The sequence below is a fragment of the Pygocentrus nattereri genome, chromosome 6, assembly GCF_015220715.1.
Source record: "Pygocentrus nattereri isolate fPygNat1 chromosome 6, fPygNat1.pri, whole genome shotgun sequence".
NCBI lineage: Eukaryota > Metazoa > Chordata > Actinopteri > Characiformes > Serrasalmidae > Pygocentrus > Pygocentrus nattereri.
In genome coordinates, this window is record NC_051216.1 from 38,000,944 (window position 1) to 38,025,472 (window position 24,529).

The window sequence follows — 24,529 nt, forward strand, 5'->3', positions numbered from 1 at the left end:
TTAAGGACATTACATCAAAGTTGGATCAGCCTGTAGTGTGTTTTTCCACTTTAATTTTGTGTGTGACTCCAAATCCAGGCCTCCAATGGTTAATAAATTTGATTTCCATTGATGATTTTTGTGTGATTTTATTGTCAGCGCATTCAACTTTGTACAGAACAAAGTATTCAATGAGAATATTTCATTCACTCAGATCTAGGATGTGTTATTTGAGTGTTCCCTTTATTTTTTTGAGCAGTGTATATACATACTTTGACTCTGAATATACACATATGCACAATATACACTAGTATCACTCTATTCCAATGCACAGTTAACAGTAATAATTTATGCAATAAAACTATGAAATGCATTGTTATACACATGGGGATAGAATACTGATATAGAAATTTTCCAGATTGTACAGGATGTGGATGATGAACAAGATGTACAAGATATCAATCTATATATGCAAGTACAGACTTGCTAGATTGAACGTGCAGAGGATCAGAGTGACTCTGATGAGATGTGGATGAGGTGTGGAGTGTCCATGGAGATGATGACTTAGAGGTGTAGTAACAGGCCTATAGACCGATACACCACCACTACTGGCTGTTCAGCAGCCAGATGGCCCAGGGGAAGAACCTTTATCGGAACCGGCTGGTTTTGGACTCCTGTACCTCCTCCCACTTGGCAGCTGTGAGAACAGACAGTGGCCTGGGTGGGTGGAGTCCTTTAGAATCCTCCTGATCTTCCTTAGGCAGTGGCTGGTGAAGAAATCCAGGAGGTTTGGGAGCTGGACCACGGTGATGTGCTGGGCTGTCTGCCCCACCATCTGCAGAGCTTTCTGCTCAATGGCAGTGCAGTTTCCATACCAGGTGGTGATGGAGCCTGTTAGAATGCTCTCCACAGTTCATGTGTAGAATGTTGTCGCTAATCATGTACATGGAACACAACCTCAACTACTGCAGGGTTTAAAAGCTACAGTGAAACAGTGGAGCTGTCAATAAGCTTTAGACAAAAGAGAAAAACTAAGAAAAATGAGAAAAATGAAACTGTATCTCACTATATTTGATCCTGATGTCTGTTGGTATTGTTAAAGCAAATGTTATCAACAGCATGAAACATTACCACAAATATACACCAAATCCACAGAAACATGACCTCAAGAACTTGCTCAAATATTAGTAATTTGACCGTAATGTGTAATCAGGTGTATTTCCAATATCCGCACCTTTTGTTTCATGATCATTTCACACATATTTATGAGGAAGAGTGTTTTGCATTTTGCATGCATACAACCCATAAACTGCACATTTAGGCTTGTGTGCCAATTTCCTGCATAATACTCAGGTAGGTTTGTGTCTGAAGCTGCCACAAAAGGCTTACATCAGGCCCTTAGCATCTTTAGGCAGGCCTTCAGAGGCAGTTTTGCTAGCAGAATGGAAATAATTTTAATTAACATAATCAAATAAACTATTCTCTCCATAAATCTGTTATCAGATTAACTAGGACACTGCTGATTCTCTATATGTAAAAAGTTGTGTCTTTGTGTTGAGCAGCTAGCAAGCAATGAGGTAACAGGCACTGCTGTGACAGGCAATTCACACCTCTCCTAAGAAAAATGTACATCCATAGTGTTCTTAATTTCAAACAATTCTGTCTAACTGACACAGTACACAAACATAATTTAAACAGATTTTTTACAACACAATATGCATTATAGACCATTTTCAAAATTTTCGTGATGAATCATATTGAGAGTGGTTTTTGTACATACAACTACGATGCTATATTGTGATTAATAACTCAATTGTAAAAGAAGTAAAATGTGTTTACGATTGCATGTTGACTTTATATTTTTCAAAAATGTCTGGAATTTTGGATTTAAATCCTGGAATTTTGGATTTAAATTCTTCAAAAGGTGGCCTTGCTTGCTCACCGACAAGGATGAAAACCTTGAAAACACATTTCCATCAAAACATAATAATTCATTAATATTACTGAATGAAAAAAATGCATAGTTCAACTGAAGACATTGAACAAAAATTGTGTTAATTCATGGCTACTGTTTAAAAAAGATTAAAAAACAACAATTAAATGACTGAGATATAAACAAAGCCATTAAAAGTGGTTTGATGTGAAACTCTTGCCCTAACCCATTCTAGAGGCACCTATTGAATTGTAATTGTTCACAGTGGTAGGGAATGGAACCAGACATCTCAAGAGTTTAATGCCACTAAAACCTCCCTTACACAAAGTTATTATATGAAATGTTTATGAATGTACTTCCTGAAGTCTGTGACATTATTTTGTTATAAAGTTTTAGCTTAAAGTATATTTTAATACAGGTATTTTAAACAATTCATGGTGGAGAGGCACACAGAGTGAATTGTAAGGCAAAACAAACAAACAAACAAACAAAAAAAAAAAACCAAAGAAAACATATTTTTTTCTGATTCATGGCTATTTTACCATCATTAACCTTCTCTTCAAAAACACAAAAAACACAGTTTTAGGATCACTGGTGATTTTGGATAGTACATAAAACAGGTGCATTTGTGCTGTAGATATAGTGACCCCTGGTTCCTATCACTACCACTGTAAACAAATCTATGTCTGTATGTTTCTCTAAAATGAACCATTTCACATGAGAACATTCTGAATGCATCTGTTTGAAAAAATTGGTGGAATTCTTCATTAATATATGTAAATTTACCAACTTACAGAAATTGATTAATATACTCAAGGTGGAGCTTAAAGTGATGGGTGGGCAAAAACATAGCAAAACATACACAATTCTCCTCTCCAAAAGTATTCGGCCAATTGCTACTGCTGGCTTTAGCTTTATAACCCATCTCTATTAGAAATATACTCTCTCATTGTTATTCTCATTCTCATCGTTCTCTATTAGCTTCTTTTAGAGCCATGAGAAAAGTACTCTGGTCCAGACAAGCGTGAAAGAACCCAGAGACACCCGTCTCTGTTGAGACATGTGTCCATCATCATCTCGTGGCTATGGATTTCTGTTCCCCCCTCTCGTGTCGGCTCCTGTGACAGAGATGGAGGGAAAATTGCCCATTTATCTTCATGCTGTCTTAAATTATCCATGAATCGTTTGTCATTGTATTTGGAGAGATGGTTATTTATTGATCCGCACTGAGTTGAAATATAAAAAAAAGGATCTGTGAGGGAAAGATGGAAGAAGAAGGGTATTGGAGCTGCCTTCTGCAGGGGTGATTACATTTCAGAGAGACGGACAGCTTTTTGAGGAAAGCTGTTTTCTAGGGCGTGAAAGGTTTTCTTTTGGACTAGCTGTGAGGGTTACGAGTGGAGTGGAAGTGTTGTTGTTAAATTGTGGACAGAGGTCATTTTCGACAATTACTATCATTGCTCTTATTTTAGAGCTCATGAAAACCTTGTTAAGACAATATTTCAAACTTCTCCTGCATGTCGTCCCCGGATGATCAAATCACTCCTCCAGCTTGGTAACGTAGCCTTTGAGTATCTATTCTACTCCCCAAGCCGTTCTGACTGCTTCTGGCACATCGTAAGCACACTAGCGGCCATTCTCTCCATGCATCACCAGATGTGCGCTCTTGCAAGAAAATGTTTATCAGTAAATCTGATTTCGTCTGCTTCCCAGCCCAACACATCCCCCCCGCAGGCTAATTTGCAAATACTTGTGCCAGTTTGCAGTTTGCATGACGAGTTAGCTGAATATTGCTGGAGTGAAAGCCCATGTGGTTTATGTAAGTAATGCTGTAGTATGATGGTGCATGCATACAGGACCATAATGAGCCCAAACTTATTTCATTCACATGTAAAGGTACAGGTTTTGGTATGTACAAGCCTTCAGATCATCAAATACATTAGTAGCTGTCTATGTAAACCATTTTCACCATTATATGTTCTATCTTTGCTTAAATTTGAGATATATCATTAAGCTGACTACTTGTTAATCCTTATTTGTTTTAACTCTTTGCTCGTCATTAAATGGTCATTATTCATGTATTACAAAGATGATTAATATATTAAAACTGTGTGAGATGTCAGCATGTCAAATGGACCCATCTCGTCTTTAATGATCATTACATTTACAAGACTGCTTCTTGAGATAAATCACAGCGTTCTGAAGAAGAATACATGAAAGGAACGTAACACAATACACAATAAAATGTGCACAATTTATTCCTTATCCCCAAATGTAATCAATCAATTTAGATATGTTGGCCTCATTAGTTTTAAAAAAGTAGTAAAATGTAATACACGCATACAGGTGTACCACAGCACCAGGACATTGTAACTGTGACCATTTGTCCAGTACTGAAAGTTCTGTTTCATAGTTTTTGGTATCTGCTCAAAATTGGTGACAGCAGGACTTAATGGTACTCAAGGGTGTTCTTCTCAATCTTTGGTAACACTTGAAGCTGAAGCCGTCAACAGTTTAGTATTATTTTCTCTTTCAGGTGAAGATAAAGTCACCAAGCACCAACAACATGACTAATGGATGCACCAGAATGTAAACTATATTTACATTTACAGTATTTAGCAGACACTCTTATCCAGAGGGACTCAAAAAAGGACTTTGTCTACTTAGTGAAAGGTGGGAGAGAAAGCCAGTCCTGAGTGCAGATATTTCTAGAAACTAGAATGCTATGCCAATGTTGTTAGCATTATTCTAGCCATCACAGAAAGAGTGTTTTTGCTTAATTTTCACTCTTGACACAGATAAATATAAGCTATTTTGATGTTACACATGATTCTGTGGAATTGTAGTTGTTTGTGTGAGTGTGTGCGTGCAGAACAGTGCTGTATGTGGTGTTATATCAGCCAATAAGTTAAGCTAGCTATAACTAGCAAGCAAGGTAGCTGATTAGCTAGATGAGGTAAATTGACATAAAATGTTCAAAAAGACAATCACATGAAGCAATTAATGACTAGAAGTGGCACAGTGTTGTTTTTGAATGTTGAAATTTTCAAAAAATGTTTTTATGTATTTTATAATTTGTTTATGTAAGTAGATTAATGTGCAGTTTACTTTACTTTATTATTAGCCCTTGTGATTAGCTTAGCTATGATAATAGTAATTCAGCTAACCCTTCAATGGGAGATTAGTGCACAATTTCTGTTCATTTTCTGTGTTATCTATAAAATGTGCCACAACTCTTATACAGGCTACATTTCATGTTTGATGTTATTGAGGAAATTTGGACACCTAAACTTCTGTGTTTGACTGTATGTTGTATAAAACATGCCAGTAACAGGTTGTTCTGTTAGTTCCTACAGCACAATGGAGAAAAATGGAGTTAAAATTCATTGGCAATATAATTTTATGTTTGCATCTTTTGTCTGAGGTGATTGATCAGAAATGGTCCTGGATATATAAAAAGAAGACTGAAACACCTGAAAATACAGTCCATTATTTTCTGAAGTGAATGTGGATGATTTAGCTTGCATGAAAACTTGACACTCACTAATGTGAAGCCACCGCAGCATGTGTTGAAACTTCTCGAGTCAAGAGTGTCATCATTACCCATATGGAAACCTGATATATCATAAGGTTGAAGCATAGATTTCAAAACATATGTGCATTTATGTTGTCTGTATGTGCAACCTCATTTCCAAAAAGGTGCTGTGTAAAATAAAAATAGAATGTAATGATATGTAAATAATGTAAACACTATTTTTACAAAGACAACATATCAAAGGATGAAACTCAGAAATGTTATTGTTTTTTTAAAATAATATACCCATTTAGAATTTCATGTCAGCAATCCAAGAGTTTCCAAAGAGATTGGGGGCATGTTTACCACTGTATTTCATCACCTCTTCTTTTAACAACACTCTGTAAGCATTTGGGAACTGAGGAGACCAGTTGCTCTAGTTTTGAAAGTGAAATGTTTTCCCATTTGTGCTTGATTTAAGATTTCAGCTGCTGAACAGCTGAAACACCAAATATTTTTAATAGGTGACAGGTCTGGACTGCAGGTAGGCCAGTTTGGTAGCTTTTTTACAACAGAGCCTTGCTGCTATAATACATACAGACTGTGATTTTGCATTGTCTTCCTGAGTTAAAAGAAGGATATGTTGCTAAAAACCTGTGTATATCATTCAGTATTAATGGTGCCTTCACAGATGTGCAGGTTATCCATTCCATTTGCACTAATTTACTTCACAGAAGCTGGCTTTTGAACTTTGTGCTGATAACAGCTGGATGGTCTTTAGTATGCAGCATCCATGATTTCCAAAAGCAATATCATACTTTGATTCATTGGAGTCCTGGACACTATTTCACTTCATGTCATGCCATCATAAATGAGCTTGGGCCCAGAGAAGGTGGCAGTTTTTTGGATTCTGTTTATATGTAGTTTCTTCTTTGCATGGTAGAGTTTTAACTTGCATTTGTGGATGCAGTGATGAACTATGTTCACAGTGCAGTGATGAACTATGTTTAATTGAATACCATAAAGCTAGCATATATGAGGAATATGTGCAATCCTTATATATATTTATATATATATATATATATATATATACATATATATATATATATATATCCCATATTTGAAAAATGGACCATTTCAAATAAGTTTGCCTAAATGTCACATATATGCCCATATGTCAAATATAAGTTGGATATATGGGAAACACATATATGCTAAAATATGTCATATTTTTAAATCCATATGTTACTGTGTATCATATTTCAGTATGGGTTCACCAAATTCAAAAGCTTTTCAAATAAACTAACACAGAAAATCACAAAACAATGCATGGCTTCTATAATTCAGTGGCAGCTGAGTTGCTGTGAGTGCTTGTATTTTAAAGTTTTGTCAGGGACTGGCACACCAGTGCCACTCTCTTCACCTCCCGCCAGCCTGTGCTGAGGAACAGCTGGATGTTAATTGGTGCGACTCTCTTGCCAGTGCAAGGCCTGGTGCTTCTAGCCCTAGGTGTGTGTGTGTGTGTGTGTGTGTGTGTGTGTGTGTGTGTGTGTGTGATAGTTCACACCCACAGCTGAGTCTCAGCCTCCCAGTCCTGCTGTCAGCTGCTTAGCTGAGGTCTGACAGAGAGAGGTGAAGGCACAGTTCACTCTTGTATGGGCTGAGAACATCAGGCTCCTTCCCAGTGAGATGTGGATTCATAATGTAACCTGAGATAACACATCTCCAGTGGTGACTGCAAATTATAATACCTGTTAATTTATTTATTTTTTATTATTTATTTGTTTGTTCATCCATGCATTCATTCATGTATTTCCCTTTTAATTTATCTATATATGTTTATATATATGTTGTATATAATTAATGTCTTAATTTACTTGTATTTGTTTTAGGGCGGTAAAATGAGCAACCATTGCAATCATTATTCACATTTTTTTAAACACATTATCTGTGAATATAATACCAGAGGTGTCAATATTTAGTGTGTCCATGCCTTACCTTTATTACAGTTTCCATTCTTTTCAGTAGACTCACATTCAGTTTGTTAAAGAAATCTGCAGCTACACCTCCAAAGTTCAGTCTTAGAAGGTGATTTAGCATTTTCTGCTTCTTGACAAACAGTACAATCAGGAAAACGGCAAGAAAAATAATACTTTACTGCATCTGGCAAATATCTATGCTAACTTGCTAATATAAATCTAACATAGCATTACAGAAGTAATATAAAGTACTTTGCAAATTCAAGATCCCGGTAAAAAATTTAAATACAGTCTATAATACTATAATACACTCCACATCTCCACACTCCATAGGTCTAGTGTCAGTGTTGGTCCTCAGAAATATCTCCTGAAAAAAATAAGAACTTGTATCTAATGGCTGTTTTGAGTGGAATTTCTACAAATGAAGGGTGGTCTCTGATTTTGTCACTGTACTGAAGAATCCAAAGCCTAAAGTCACTAGAAATCATTTCAAAACATAATAATATAATATGTGTCATTCCAGATATATGAACATATATGACTGGCTATGCTTCACTGCATTTTCTAATACAGTCTAGCTTAGAGGAGTCATTCCATGTAAAGACTGCCATTTGTGTATATGACATTCTATGCTATGTACAGAGGGCAAAACTCTTTTTTTAATATAAATATACAATCCCAATTCCCAAAAAGTTGGGAAGCTGTGTAAAATGCAAATGAATGTAAATAACAAAATGCAATGATTTGCAAATCTCAAAGACTCATATTTTATTCACAATAGAACATAGCACACACATCAGATGTGAAAGTGAGATATTTTACCATTTCATGAAAACTTTAACTCATTTAGAACTTTATGGTAGCAACACATCTCAATAAAGTTGAGACAGGGGCAAAAAAGGGCTGGAAAATAAGTGGTATTAATAAAAAAAGCAGCTGGAGAAATAATTTGCAACTAACTCACATGATTGGCTATATTAAAAAAAAGCATTTCAGAGAAGCAGAGTCTCTCAGAAGCAAAGATGGGCAGAAGTTCACCAATCTGTGAAAACTATGTCTAAAAATAGTGAAACAACAAAATATCATCAAAAGATTCAGATAATCTGGAGAAATCCCTGCAGGGACAAGGGACAACACTGACAGTCAATATTGGATGCTCGTGATCTTCAGGCCCTCAGGCATTGAAAATGGGCATGATTCTGTATTCAGAATCCCATCACGAGCTCAGAAACACTTCCAGAAATCATTGTGTGTGAACACAGTTCATCCTGCAATTCACAAATGCAAGTTAAAGCTGTATCATGCAAACAATGTCAACACAATCCAGAAACCATCTTCTCTGGACCCAAGCTCTTTAAGATAGACTGAGGCAAAGTGGACAATTGTCCTGCTGTCAGATTCAGCAAAATTTGAAATTCTTTTTGAAAATAATGGACACTGTATCCTCCAGGCTCTAGCCCTCTCAGCTTGTAAGCACACAGTTATCATAATAATAATAATAATAATAATAATAATAAAAATAAGTAGCATTTATATAGCGCCTTTCACAAACCCAAGGTCACTTCAAAAGCCAGGGGTGGGTTAGTGCACATGGCATGGGTATCTTGCACATCTGTGAAGGCACCATTAATGTTGAACGAAATATATTCAGGTTTTGGCAACATGTGATGCCATCCAGACAGCATCTTTTTCAGGGAAGGCCTTGCATATTTCAGCAAGACAGTGCTAAACCACATACTGCATCCATCCTAACAGCATGGCTTTGCAAAAGAAGAGTCTGAGTGCTGAACTGGCCTGCCTGCATTTCACCAATAGAAAATATTTGGCGCATAATCAAATGAAAAATCTGGCAAAGAAGACCCAGGACTGTCGTGCAGCTAGAATCCTACATCAGACCAGAATGGGACAACTTTCTTCTCCCAATACTCCAGCAATTGGTCTCCTCGCTTTCCAGTTGTTTACAGACTATTGTTAAAAGAAGAGGGGATGCGACACAACGGTAGACATGGTTCGGTCTCAACTTTTTTGAAATGCATTTCTGTCATCGACTTTTAAATGAGCTTATGTTTTTCATGAAATGGTAAAATTTCTCCCTTTCATCATCTGATATGTGTGCTATATTCTACTGTGAAGAAAATATGGGTCTAAGAGATTTGCAAATGATTGCATTCTGTTTTAATTTACATTTATTTACATTTTACGCAGCATCCCAACTTTTTTGAAATTGAGTTTGGATATTATTTCAAAATGTATCATTAGCATAGTGTGTACACACACAAAGTATTGAGACATCTACACATACAGGAGCTTTTATGACATCCCATTCTAAATATATAGGCATTAGTCCCTTTTGCAGTTATAAAAGCTTCCACTTTTCTGGAAACGCTTTCTGCAATGTTTTTGGAGAGTGTCTGTTGAAATATTTGCCTATTCATCCAGAACAGCATTTCTTGAGGTTGGACAAGAAGGCCTGGCTCGCGATTTCCGTTCTAGTTCATTGAAAAGGTGTTAGATGGGGTTAAGGTTAGGCCTGTGTGTGTGCCAGTCTTCTACACCAAAACCCAGTCATGTCTTTTTTCTTGCTTAGTGAACTGGGGCACAGTAATGCTGGAACAGAAACATGCCTTCTCCAAACTAATCCCACAAAGTTGGAAGCATACACTTCTCCATGTTGTCTTAGTATGCAGAAGCATTAAGATTTTCTTTCACTGGAACTAAGGGGTCCATTTTGTCAGTTACATGTACTCAAAAGTTATATTGGTCCATTTTATCTTCCTGTAGTTCATTTAAACCCTTAAAACCCCAGGCTTACTAAAAATACGGCTTTTCAGTAACTACGGTGCCTTTGATGCAAACGGGTTGATCTATTCTTAGGAAATTATGTGTGTAATAAAACTGACCATTCAAGGGGATAAAAGTGATCACTGTAGTGCCCAGGCAGTTTGAAACCCTACATAGCAATAGCAATATATCATTAACAGCCAACAACAATGAGGCTAGGAGATTAACCAATCATACAAGCATACATCCAAGGGAAGATATCTTAGGAAGAAAGACAATACAGAGATAGCATTTAAGTTGACTGACTTTTTCTGATTCAGTGCTTGGGATAAATATGTCTATCTTTCATTTAGGAACTAATATATATTAAAAATGTATCAATACAGTTAATTTAATGTCGGTTGCTTTCTTAACATATGCAAGAGACAGTTTTACATTTTAATCAGAATAAAGTGTCGTTCACAGGTACATTTTTCATTTATTAAGTTAGAAACAATGTAACTGTACCCTTAAAGGTACATTTCCCAGGGGAAAGAGGTACATCTTTGTACATTTTCATAACTGTGTTTTAAAATAATAACAATAAAATTAAAAGGCTTGAGTCAAGACAAAGTGTGTGGAGTGAACATAACTTAAAAAATGCAATTACAATGGATTATGGTACAAATATGTTACCTATCTGAAGGTACTGAAGATGAACCTTTAAGCATACCAGACCAGAGACCTGTTGGGCATTTCACTTTAATTTAGCTAGACTGTGGTTTAATGTACCATCATGTTACCCAAAATAATTATCTAGTACTTTTGAGTTTGTACCTCACACTTACTTTTTACAGTTACCTGATACCAAGAACTTAGGTTTTTAGAATTTTTGGCAAGAGCAAATTATGGTTAATTATTCACATTAATGGTGAAATGATTAAAGGTGTGTTTTTGTATAACTCTTCATACTTCACCTTATCTTAGAGTCCCGCTTTCATGGAAATGCTCACCATGAAGGATGTGTAGATCATACCACCTTCAAAAATACAATATTACTCATCCAACATCATCTGGTGGTAACAACCTTGAGCCATCCACTGATAATACATCCACTGACAACTCCTCAGGAGCTCTGTTAAGGTAGCTGTTTTTAAAATGTACTGCAGCCTATCTCGTTTAATCAGTTTGATTCTAGATAAAAGGTAAAAAATCAGCTCAACATAAACCTACCGCATTCTTTTTTAGGTTACTCAAACATGACCTTTTACCCAGCTTGCATGATGGAATTATTACAGGGAATATAGAGCTAGCATACCTGTCAAATTGATGTACAGAAGAAGTGACAACTGATCTCAACTTAGTATCTTTCAGCATTTCTTGCAAAAAAATAAGTAAAAAAAAAAGTTGTATGAAATGTTTTATAACGTCAGGATTATGTGTGTACACTGCCATTTTTGTGGGGCATCACAAGGTTCAGTGCTGCTTTATTTAAAATATCTATAATATCTTTGTAGTTACACAATTAATTATTAATTCTGGTGGTATGAATCTGTGTGATTCGATCAAGTTATCATGTTCTACCACAAATATTTCAAAGTAACCATGTAAAAGTTACAGTTTAAAAACAAGTGGACAGTTCCTGTGTAGTTGTTATGTTGCTATAGTGCAATTAATTCTGACAGTACATTTTAATTATTATATAAAATTTACTTTTAAATATATGTACTGTGAAAATAGTCACAGATAGCTAAAGGGCCTTTCCTGTGCAGATGCAGTGTAATTGTAGACAATTATACCTTTTTAATGATAATTCTATGATATTATTTATTTTATTTATTTATTTATTTTTTTGGTGTCTTAACCATTAATGTGCTATATATATTAATACTAGACATATATTAGGCACCCACATAGCCAACAGATGGTGCTTAACTGAGGCTAAGATTCCAGCATATTCAAACCTGATGATGCAGAATGGCAATCAAATATACATATCGTTGATTATCTTACAAAAATGTGATTAATTACATAATTACATAATTACATTTAGGAACTGTAGTGAAGCAGTAGTAACTTTAGGTTTTTAATGTTTAAAATGCAAGCTTTCTTCTGTCTTTCTACAGAATGTGCCAGTTCTTTAGCTTCCTAACAACTTCTCTGCCCGGGGAGTAAAGATCTTGAGGTGAACATTGTTCTTAATGGCTGAGTGGAAAATCACTGTGATCAGATCCTATGGTATTAATGGCACCTTTTCTGGAAGTAAGCCTTAGAACAAGACTGTTCAAAGAGTGAGTGAAGACATCATTTCTGCCAGCATTTATGTATCTTTGAGGTTTGAGTTGAGCAAGTGTGCCTGGAGACTCAAAGAGTAGAGCCTGTATTAGTTTACTCAGTAAAAGAATGCATTAAAATGGATGCCCCTATTGTTGTAGAGTCTGATGCATGTAGATCTGCAATGAACAAAAAGTAGAGAAAGTAGAGAATAAGTGCAGACTTCACCACAGACATCACCACATAAGCTCCCTGGAAAAAAAAGTCACCTTGTATGTTTGGTAGTAACTTCAGACTCCTGCAGACAGCGTAGGACAAGGATGATCAGGCTATAATATCTGTGGGGTGTGTGATGGGATTCATAGATTGAGAAGAGGTGGTAGGGCGCAGTGAATGTCTCAGTCGATGTGTGGAAAATGGGTTGCAATGCAGATGGTAACGATTGGCAAAAAGAAGTGATTGCATTTGGGCCTGCCTAAGGCCACTGAGTAAAGGAAGTAGCTGAATTAGCAGGCGTATCGAAGCCTATGATCATATGATCATGCAGTGGCAAAAATTCCTGTCCACAGGAAATTCTTGTCAGAATTTTGGCCAAAATATGGAACTTATACACAGGGACCACCGGTGTGTTTCATGGCTTGTGAATAAAAATCACTTTGCTTGAAGGTAAGAAATGTTGCTACAATACAGCCAAGTTTATATACAGCAATGTTGCTACAAGTCATTTACAGCCAATTTTTGAAAGAACACTCTACAGGGAACTGCTCATCATGAACATTTGGAGCAAAGTGGCACACAAGAGGCCTTCACCCACTTCTGCTCAGAAAGTTGCCCAGTTACAGTGGATGAAGAGACACACAAATTGAACTGTTCATGACTGGAACTGTGTCTGGTCAAATGAATCTAGTTTCTGCCTGTATGTGAATGTTGCTAGTCATTGTGTTCATCATAGACCTTAGGAAGCCTTCAATATGGACTGAGTGCAAGGTGTGATTCAAGCTGGATGTTGTAAGGGTGTTTTAATTATGTGGAAATGTAGGCAGAATACAAAAAAGTAGCTAATATGTTATAGAAATCAGATTACAGGTACATTATAAAGACAAGTTGACTACTTGCAGGATTACATTTAAACCGCTCTTGCATACCACACCAGGCTATGGCTTGTGAATCTCTGTTGTCTTTGTGGTTGGCTGTCCAAATAATTTTGTCCCAGCAACTATGGTGTACATTGTAAATTTTGATTTTAATTTAACATTTTGAGCTGGTCAGGGTGGCACGGTGGCGTGGTGGGTAGCGCTGTCGCCTCACAGCGAGGAGGGCCTGGGTTCGATTTCCCCGGCCAGGTGATCAGGGTCCTCTCTGTGTGGAGTTTGCATGTTCTCCCCGTGTCTGCATGGGTTTCCTCCAGGTTCTCCGGTTTCCTCCCACAGTCCAAAGACATGCAGTCAGGCCAATTGGACATGTTAAATTACCCCTGGGTGTGAGTGACTGTCTGTGTCTCTCTGTCTGCCCTGCGATGGACTGGCGACCTGTCCAGGGTGTATCCTGCCTTCCGCCCGAAGACTGCTGAGATAGGCTCCAGCACCCCCCCGCGACCCTGACGGAGAAGCGGCTTAGAAAATGGATGGATGGATGGATGGATGGATGGATGGATTTTGAGCTGGTCAATTCTAAAATTCCTATTTAATTATATGTTTCATTAGGTAGGTAAGAGACTTTTTATGATTGAGTGATATTGACCATCTTTGGTATTAACGTGGTTCCTGTCAGCACAGATCTGCAGTAAACAGCAAATAAAACAATAACTGGCCCTTTTAGTCAACAACACAAGGCCAAATAGCTGAGTAAAGCATATCCCTGTTGTCGGAAGAAAACCTTATATCTCCAAAATCGTAACTTTACAGGAGAAGGAAAAAAAACCTACTTTACTTTTAATGTAAGTCATTTGATCCCAAGCAATTTTGGGCCATTTATTTTAGTCTATTCATCATTAAATCTATACATTTATACATATAATCAAGCACAGTGATGTAATGTAATTTGTACTATTTATATTAGTGGAAGATTATTGATTGATCAGCTGTGTTCACCTGTGTTGTACTCTTTGCTTGAAACTAGCTGTACTTAGTACAACAAATATTCAGTAACACTTTATTTGAAGGTTACCTACATAAGGGCTTCATGACACATTCATAAGCACTGAATAATGTGTTTATGAAGCACTACTTGAACATTTATTAAGTGCTTATGTCGGTTCTCGCAATCTGACATAAGATGTTTTATGAAATAAATGACATTGTACTGACATAATATGAAAAAACGTTAAACATATTTACAGCACTAAACACATTTAAAACACTATACATAACTATTTATATCAGCATTCTTAAGACGACATTGTATTGATATCAGGTTAAATATGCCTGGAAACCACTCCCTCTTCCCTTCATGGCATGGATAGGATGATTGATGCAATTTTATGTCACATCAGAAGGTAGATTATGAGGTATGACTGCTGGATGCTGGTGTTTTGTATATTTACTACATTCGAGCTCAGTTTAACAGCAGAAGGCCTTGCATTTATTATTGTGTATGCATCATGCTCAAGCAAAGCATCAATCTAACTTTAATTTTGTTTTGGTTTTTGTTTTCTGCCTACAGAGACGGTCTTGCAGGACCCTAGTGAACACCTGGACAGTATGTGAGTTCTCATGCAGAACTAGTGGAAGTGCACCTGTAAGTTCCAGTAATCATCCAAAATCATGTCCGCATGAGACTACCCTATGTTGAGCAGCTTCTTCCTTCAAGTCTGGACTCAGTGACTCATTATTCTTGATCAGTCAGCGCAAGTGGCTAATTCTTTTTATGATCTTTATGCATTCCACCATGGATTATCAGTTATATATATATATGGACACATGCTGTTTTCAACCACAGCTGCCAGTAATTTACTGTAAAGTTGAACTTTGCAATAAAATATTGTAACGGTTGTACTGTGTTTATCACTGATAGAGTGTAATTATGTAACAGTATATCTGTTGTTTTCAAAATAATTTACCATATACAGATGTACAATATATGCTTTTTTCACACTAATTAACCGTAAACAAACAACAGTTCTCAACAGAGAAATTTACGGTTGGCAAAAAAGCATACTGTAATGTCTTATACTTTTCCACTGTGAAGATCTGGCCACCACAGCTGTAGTAAAGTGTAGTAAATATAAACCAGTTTTCACCAGATATTTAGTAAATGTAAATACATTTTCCCCAGATATTGAGTAAATATGAAACAATTTTGCTCAGACACTTGGTAGATATTACTAAATTTTCCATGTTAAATTCATTTGTATTTACTCAATATTTGTGGGCTACATTAACTTATAATGTGGCATACTATTACTAAATACAACACATTTTAGCTGTTGCTTTTAGTAATATTTACTTAATTTCTTTGCTTAAATTTAGTTCACTTATTTAATGTGTTTCAATCAAAGTTTACGTAAGTAAAATCTATTCAATTATATTATGTGTCACTTGTTGCCATAATTTTTTTAAGTAACCATTAGTCACATATTTGACAGTGTACGTCAGTAATATATGAGATTCATTCAGTTATAGGAACAACAGAATTTATTTGAGTTACAACAAAATTTGAGATCACAGTGTTATAGCATCTATGGACAGCCAAGCTCTTGGTGAAAATGCAAAAAGTTTTAGCTCTGTGACTGGTGTGCATAGATTTTGCAGACAATTGTCGCCCTGAATAGTTTGGCAAAAACACTAATTTTCCACTCAAACACAGTCCATCTGACAAGACATCAGAATTTAATTTAAACCTGGAGCTACAAAGCTAACTTTGCAAACAAAGACTAGAAGTTTCATTTTCCACAAACACATGCCCCAGATTTCTTTCAACCCATATTGGGGTCTTCATTTAGGTCATGCCATGATGTGGTGGGTGTGGTTTAGAACACAGTATGACTCATTATGAACTACAAAAATGAAAATCCTTTTCTTCTAAATGAAGGGACAGCCATTTAGGATAACCAGAATCATTTCTTTACTAAGCTTATATACAATTATATAATATACAATTTGATATAATTTTGTGCTAGATGATCAAAAACAGGGATTTAACCACAGGTAGAAGATAGCTTAGATAGAGAAGCTAGCTCAAAAAATCAACACAGTGCCTGATTATGACTTCTGCAAAAATGATTCTCAACCGAATGTTTTGAACCTGAAAATGCACATAAAGAAAATCTACAGCAGGACATACCAGTGACTCCCTAGAACACCTCTTATCACAAAGCTAAATTTAGCTTCTTATTAAAATTGTTCATGCCACCTTAAATAGTATGGCAGTTACATTGTGGCAATGAAGTCAGAGAAAAAGTAAACACTACTTACCTTGAATTCACTTCTTTGTAAAAATGAAGGTGAAAAACGGATTTTGCACAAAACACTTACTGAACATCTCTCTCTCTAATTTGTGGTTCATGGACAAAAGCCGCAGTTGTAATAATGAAAGGTTACATGAGGAAATCAGTTGGTTGCATTTTATTTTACTGAATGGTAAATAGAATTATATATATATATATACACATGCATATACGCTTACCGGCCACTTTATTAGGTACACCGTGCTAGTAAAAGGTTGGACCCCCTTTTGCCTTCAGAACTGCCTTAATTCTTCATGGCACTTTCAACAAGGTGTTGAAAACATTCCTCAGAGATTTTGATTGGTTATTTGAGTTACTGTTACCTTTCTATCATCTCAAACCAGTCTGCCCATTCTCCTCTAACCTCTCACATCAACAAGGCATTTTTGTCCACACAACTGCTGCTCAATGGATATTTTCTCTTTTTCAGACCATTCTCTGTAAATCCTAGAGATGGTTGTGTGTGAAAATCCCAGTAGATCAGCAGTTTCTGAAATACTCAGACCATCCCATCTGGCACCAACAACCTTGCCACATTAAAAGTCACTTAAATCACCTTCTTCCCCATTCTGATGCTCGGTTTGCACTTCAGCAAGTTGTCTTGACCACCTCTACATGCCTAAATGCATTGAGTTGCGGCCATGTGATTGGCTGATTAGCTATTTGCGTGAACAAGCAACTGAACAAGCAACTGAGCTATTTGCGTTACACAAGCAAGTGTACCTAATAAAGTGGCTGGTGAGTGTATATATATATATATATATATATATATATATATATATATATATATATATATATTTAGTTTACTATATAACTACAACAGTTAACGAGAGAAATATGAGGTACATGTCAGCTTTTAATGCTAAGAAATTACATGGACAGTACTACCAAACTACCGCATACCTATGTGATAGAGGTGATGGTGGTGTAAAAATCAAATTAAAGTCAAAATCAAATTAAAGTATGTACTTTAAATTTACTTTTTTAAAATGTAATAAAATTTTCATTTAAATTTACAAGAAAATTACTGGTATGTACAGTATATTTACCTACTTAATACTAGCTACTTACCATACTGTAAAATACAGTGCTACCAACAAGTCTTTACCCTGACAGACAGGGGCGCGGGAAGACGTTTTAAGTTGGGGGTGCTGAAATTTTCAACAGCGTATATGTGACGTGACTCATGATCTCAAAACTGATTTGTCTGGCTGATTTTTAATTACATTTTTAAGAATGTATCATAACACGCTATAAGCAGAGATGAAAGTAACCAAATTGCAAAATACAGGTGGTCCTAATGGGTCTGGGACCTCCTAATTAACCTTTTGGACCCTCTGAATGGCTCAAAATCAAAATTCTGGGGGCATACATGAAAATAAACCTAGTGTGTAAATAAAATTAACACTCAAATAGAAATACAAAGGGTGGCACTGGAGTAAATTGCTTCATAGCCTAGCAACTATAACTATGCCTGGGATATGTCTGAAAAACTTTACAATATGCTACAGCATATTTGTAAATCTAAAAACTTGCCCAGTTTCCCAAGAGACTGGAGCAGTGGGAAAAATGAATTGTTACTCATTTCTCCTTAATTAATGTGTGGAAGCAAAAGAAAAGACCATTTCCAAAAGAATTGTAAAACCAAACATTTTGTTGCCATTGAAACTAGCATCAATGCTGTTATGGCAAGTGAGTTAGGAGCCAGCCAATGCCCGAGTAGCCAGCCAACATGGGACCCTCTCTCATAACTGACACATCAAACCATGGAACCACATCCTCTATCCCTTAGGTATTACTGTACATTCCTGTGTAATGAGGCTGTGTGACACGCATCCTGCACTCCAACCTAACAGATTTTGCTGATGGAATAGACCCATTTCACATTTCCATGTTCACTCTACTAAAAACAACAGTGACAGCGATAGCAATAGTACAACTTACTCAGCATTCGAGCTCAAATCAAAAACATTGATAGGTTCTCAGCTGATGATGAACAGAGGAAAAATGGGTTTGTGCCATTAGGAGTGACGAAGCAATAAACTTTGTTGTATGGAGTGGAAGAAGCTTTGTTTCAGTGTTTCACCACTGCTGACACTTTACTCTTTAAAGTTTTTGCTGCAGCTTCTTTCAGTGGAACAATTTTCATTCCTCCTCAAAAATTGTCATTGTCAGATCATGATGAGCTAACAGCTAACCTGGCTAATCTATATTTTTGATTATAGTTATTTTCACCTCTCCATCATTTTACCATGCTCTACATGGTAGCTGACGTTACTGTACATTCATAGCTGTGAAGGAATTCCTTCACTAATTATTTCTATCTTTTATTAGGTTTTTATTGTGTTCTCCAGCCATTTTGGATACATCCATCAATTTCAATCTTGGCAACTATGATGAAGATATAACAAGTTTCCATAGTGAGTGACATGGACGGCATATTTTACCAAATTGTTGGCTTATGATGTCATTTGAAGCAAATATATGAAAATTTTACCTTCTTAGGGAAACTGTTTTGGCTATTTGGCTTCCAGTGTTTGTTAGCAAAATAGCAGCTCTGCTAAAATGTCTCTGTCTAAAAATGTCTCATTAAAATTTGTCTTAACATGACTTTATTTAGTTGTATGACTTTGAAAAGTCAGTAATCCAAATGTAATTAATCAGTTTGCATTATTTCATTCAGAAAGTGTTAGGTTACAAATGTTAAAAGTAATCAGTTATATGTACTGCAATGCATTTTTTAAGCAACGGTCCAACCCTATTGACTCTGTAATTGTGACTTAATATGTTATCATGCCTTTAAGACTCACATATTCTAAAAGACAGTAATTGCTTATGAAGTTTTTTTTTTTTTACTGGACCGCTGTTTTTCTTTTGTTTTTTAAAGTGTTCGGATGTGATACTACATTTCTATTATTAAAGGGATCATGATATGCTAAACTCTGCGCATTGGCTACTAAATATAAAATCAAATAAATCACCCTGTAGCATAAAACACAATTGATAAAGAAAGCCATGCTTGTTGCAGATGATGAGGATTTTTTTTTTTTGCATAAAACAACAATAAGAATTTTGGCTTTGGCACTTTTTACACACTTTTTATATGCTTGTTAATATGCATAGTAGCAAGTAACTCACTCACTCAAGGTGCCGGTCTGCAGTCAGCTTTTATCTGCAGTCAGCACAATTTGATAACTCACAGTTTTGGGAGGCTGTCATATACACTGCAGTGCTGAATTAACTCCTATGCAATTAAGCTGAATTAGATTCAGCTGTGTAGAAGCAGAATGAAGTCTCTGAGGCTGCTATGCATATAACACTGAAATAAACTGCTGAGTAAAAACTGAAGATGACATTAATAATCTCTAATAATAGTTTTATGCTGTTAAAAAGACATGGTGACTAATAAGTGCAGTCAAATGTTCAGTGGTTCTGGATCTGTTGGGTGATCCCAAATAGCTAATCAGCCAATCACATGGCCGCAACTCAATGCATTTAGGCATGTAGAGGTGGTCAAGACAACTTGCTAAAGTGCAAACTGAGCATCAGAATTGGGAAGAAAGGTGATTTAAGTGACTTTGAACGTGGCATGGCTGTTGGTGCCAGACGGGCTGGTCTGAGTATTTCAGAAACTGCTGATCTACTTGGATTTTCACGCACAACCATCTCTAGGATTTACAGAGAAGGGTCCGAAAAAGACAAAATATCCATTGAGCAGCAGTTGTGTGGATGAAAATGCCTTGTTGATGTGAGAGGTTAGAGGAGAATGGGCAGACTGGTTTGAGATGATAGAAAGACAACAGTAACTCAAATAACCAACCAAAATCTCTGAGGAATGTTTCCAACACCTTGTTGAAAGTGCCATGAAGAATTAAGGCAGTTCTGAAGGCAAAAGGGGGTCCAACCTTTTACTAGCAAGGTGTACCTAATAAAGTGGCCAGTGAGTGTATGTTCGTTAGAAAATGTTTCCACACATTTATGCACAGTTCTAAAAAGCGAAAATATGCAGACATTGCTTCCCTAGCTTTTTTTCATTAAATTCTCCTGCACCTCTCTTTCCAGACTCATTGATTTCAAACCTTCTCTGTCATCAAAAGCAGGACGCTGATCCTTTCCCATTCCTAGCATGGCTACATTTGAGTGACTGTATGCGAAAAAAAAAGGCTCAGTTGCTTAGAGAATTGAAATAATAATCTAGTCTCAGAGAAAAATCTAGAAAATGCTTGGGACACAGAGGCCAACAAATTATTGGAACCAGTGAGACGGCCTAGATAACAATCCAGGCTCAAAATCAAAGGGACATCAAAAAGGGGGTTCTACAGGGTCCAAGCGTGGGCCCTGCACTAATTTCACAGAATGAAAGCCAGAGCGAAGTGTTTTTGCGGAGGCTGAAAAACTGTTGGAGCTTAATGAGTGCCATGCAACATTTAGGACGTTGAATCTTTCTGTGCCTTAAAGACATCATAAGATGTGCTGCCTGAATTTCAAATGCCTTGCTACCTCGCATCCTTTCTCAGACGGCTCTTTCTCGGGTGCTGGAACATTAATTTGACATTATAATTGTGTTCACTCGTCATATCTGCCTCTTAAATCATTCATTTTTTGCAGCTGATTGCCCTTTTTGGTGCCTTCTTCTTTTTACCCAATGTTCAGAGCTGTCCACATCAGTTGTTGCGCAATTCCATTGTCCCTCGTCGCAATTCTCTTACTGATTCAGATTCTCACAAAGCCACATTCTCATCACTCCTGCAACAACTTCAGAACTGCTTTGATGGCTCCACTGAACTTTGTGATACATTTGCAGCTTAGGAACGCTTCACCCCTTGCCCAACTGAAAGCACTCCCAGGCAGGCAATCTATGCAAATGTCTTGAAGGAGCTCTCAACAGAGCATCATCTTTTTAGCAGCGGGGCAAGACGCTGAAACTTCCCATTAGCGACCACAGGAGCATTGCTGAGAGTCTGTGGGAGTGGCAAGAGCTTCTGTAAACTCCCTCTCTAGCCTGGGTTAAAAAGAAGCAAAGCCTCAGGGCAGCAGCCACCGCTGATCGAATGCGCAGAGACAGCGTGATAACCCACTGACAGGCTTGTCTGGAATCAGGCAAACGAGTGAACACTGGGCGCACTAAGCTGTTAGTCTTGTATGGTGTGCGGATGTGTGTACGTGCAAGTCAGCGGGAGTGTGTGCGTTTTCCGCATGGTCCCTCAGGCAAGCGCGAGATGCTAATGGCTCTTCTGTGCTCCACTAACGTTTCTGTTTGGTTTCTTAAACTCAGACAGGGGGCCTCCTCCAGGGCTTTGGGAGTGAGAAGGAGAAGTACAGGCACATCAGGCATCTGAGGCCCAAGGTAGGCGTGGGTTTGAATAAAGTTGAACTACAGGCACAAAAGGCATTTTACTGCCTGCAACATACACACACACACACACACACACACACACACACACACACACACATACATATATATATATATATATATATATATATATATACATATATATATATATATATATATATATATATATATATATATATATATATATATATATATATTTCTTTTTTTCAATTTAATAAGCCACCAGTAGAGATGCTTTGCTTGCCTTTAAAATACAAGCTGAATGGTCCAGAATCTCCAGGTGGACTTTTCAACTGTTGAGCTTTATCTTCTAAGCCGCTCCTCCTTCTGGGTCACAGGGGGTGCTGAGGCCTATCCCAGCTGTCATTGGGCGAAAGGCAGGATACACACTGGACAGGTCACAGTCCATCACAGGGCAGAGAGACAGACATAAACATTCACACACACACACTCACAGTTAGAGGCAATGTAGCATGTCCAGTTGGCCTAACTGCATGTCTTTGGACTGTGGGAGGAAACCAGAGAACCTGGAGGAACCCCACGCAGACACAGGGAGAACATGCAAACTCCACACAGAGAGGACCATGGTCACCCAGGCCATCCCTGCTGTGAGGCAACAGCACAACCCACCACACCACCATGCTGCCCACCTTACTTACAGTGAATTTGAAAAAAAAAAAAAAAGTAATTTGCTTGTTTACTTGTTATTGTTATATCTCAAACTGTAACGAGGAGCGAGGTAGCCAACGCAAGTGCGGAGGTAAGCGACTTTTATTGAGGGCAAATCCAGAATCAGGGTCATAACGGTCCAGGGTCAAAGAGCCAACACGAACAGATTGAGGGTAAGACACAGCTGGTTACGGCAAACAACACCAACACGATGAGAACACAACGACCAGCGAAAACAAAGGGCAAACACAGGGCTTAAATACACAGGGGCAACGAGCGACAGGTGAAAACAATCAGGGGCGGAGTTACAAAACCAAAACACAAACACATGGACAGAACTGGGAGGGGCCAATCGTGACACAAACAAGCTGATGTTCTTATCTCATGCCTCCACTAACATCAAGCATTAGTCAAAATGATTATGTAAGACTAGTTATTTAAGATTTAATACTTTATAAATACTTATATAAAATTAATACTTTATAAATACAATGTATAAATACTTTGTAAATAATGAATATATGATGCTACTAGCTGTAAAGGATTGTTTGAAAAACGTCATAATGTATGAGCTTATACGATCAATGACGTTGAGATTAATAGACATTCTGTCTGTCTGTGTAGTATTAATGGAAGCTACGGAGGTGTGTTGATAAAAATGAGATCTTTCTGTTTGTTGGATCATTTTCCACAGACTTCAAGATTTCCAACTTATTCATCAACAACATAAGAGTATTAATGCAATACCTACAGAAATTAAACAGGCTTAATTTTTCTATTAAATTAAAATGAAAGAAAAATTTGACTTTTTTTTTTAGTTCCCACAAGACCCCGAGTATTCCCCGCTGCCAATGAGTATGTAGTGCCATAAATCCAGAGCCAATTAACTTTCAAGTAGATGCTTCTGCACCAGTGATTCTCTGGTTTCTCTGCCAAATAAACCAATTTAGACTACCATATGCCTAGAAAAACTACCACAATTAATGAGATCAGAAACAGCAAAAAATGGAGAAGACAAGAATAGCAAGGATTTATATAATTGGAATGAAGCAATGAGCTTCATGTCAAAGACCAAGAGGAAAAAATTACTAATTGAGTGTTTTCAAGTTCTCCATTGTAGGTTAAACCTTTCCAGTTTAGGTCACATTTAGACAAAATGAAGCATATAGTTGTTTATCCTAGAATTTGGCTGGAAAGTCACTCCTAATCATGCCATTTATTGAACTCCTAAACCTTTACTCATTACCTTATTGTATACAGCAAGCAATTTATAGTAGTAACTAAATTCTAAATCTTTGGATTAACATCTGAATAAAAATCCTTTGGTTCAATGTATTAACCTTGGTTAAAATTAGCTGCAAATGTCTGCAAAATAAGCAGTTGAAATGTAAATAGAGGCATTTGTGTAGCTTGGTGTGAAATGCCTCATTCTAAAGAAATTTACAGATTCAGAATTGTTCACAGTGGTGATGATAGAAACCAGGCGTCCACCTTACAATCCTTTTTTGGGAAAAATAGGGTGTTGTAAAGCTGCCTAGTGCCCATTTGTTTAAATGGTTTATTCCTATTTTCAACATTCTATATAAAAACCCAGAAGTTGTGTAGGTACATTGATGGTTTTGGA

At 36.9% G+C, this 24,529-nt stretch overlaps 1 pseudogene; it reads right to left on the minus strand.

Annotated features, from left to right (window-relative positions):
- Positions 1–595: 595 nt before the first annotated feature.
- Positions 596–24,529, minus strand: part of LOC119263617 — a 32,329-nt pseudogene continuing 8,395 nt past the window's right edge.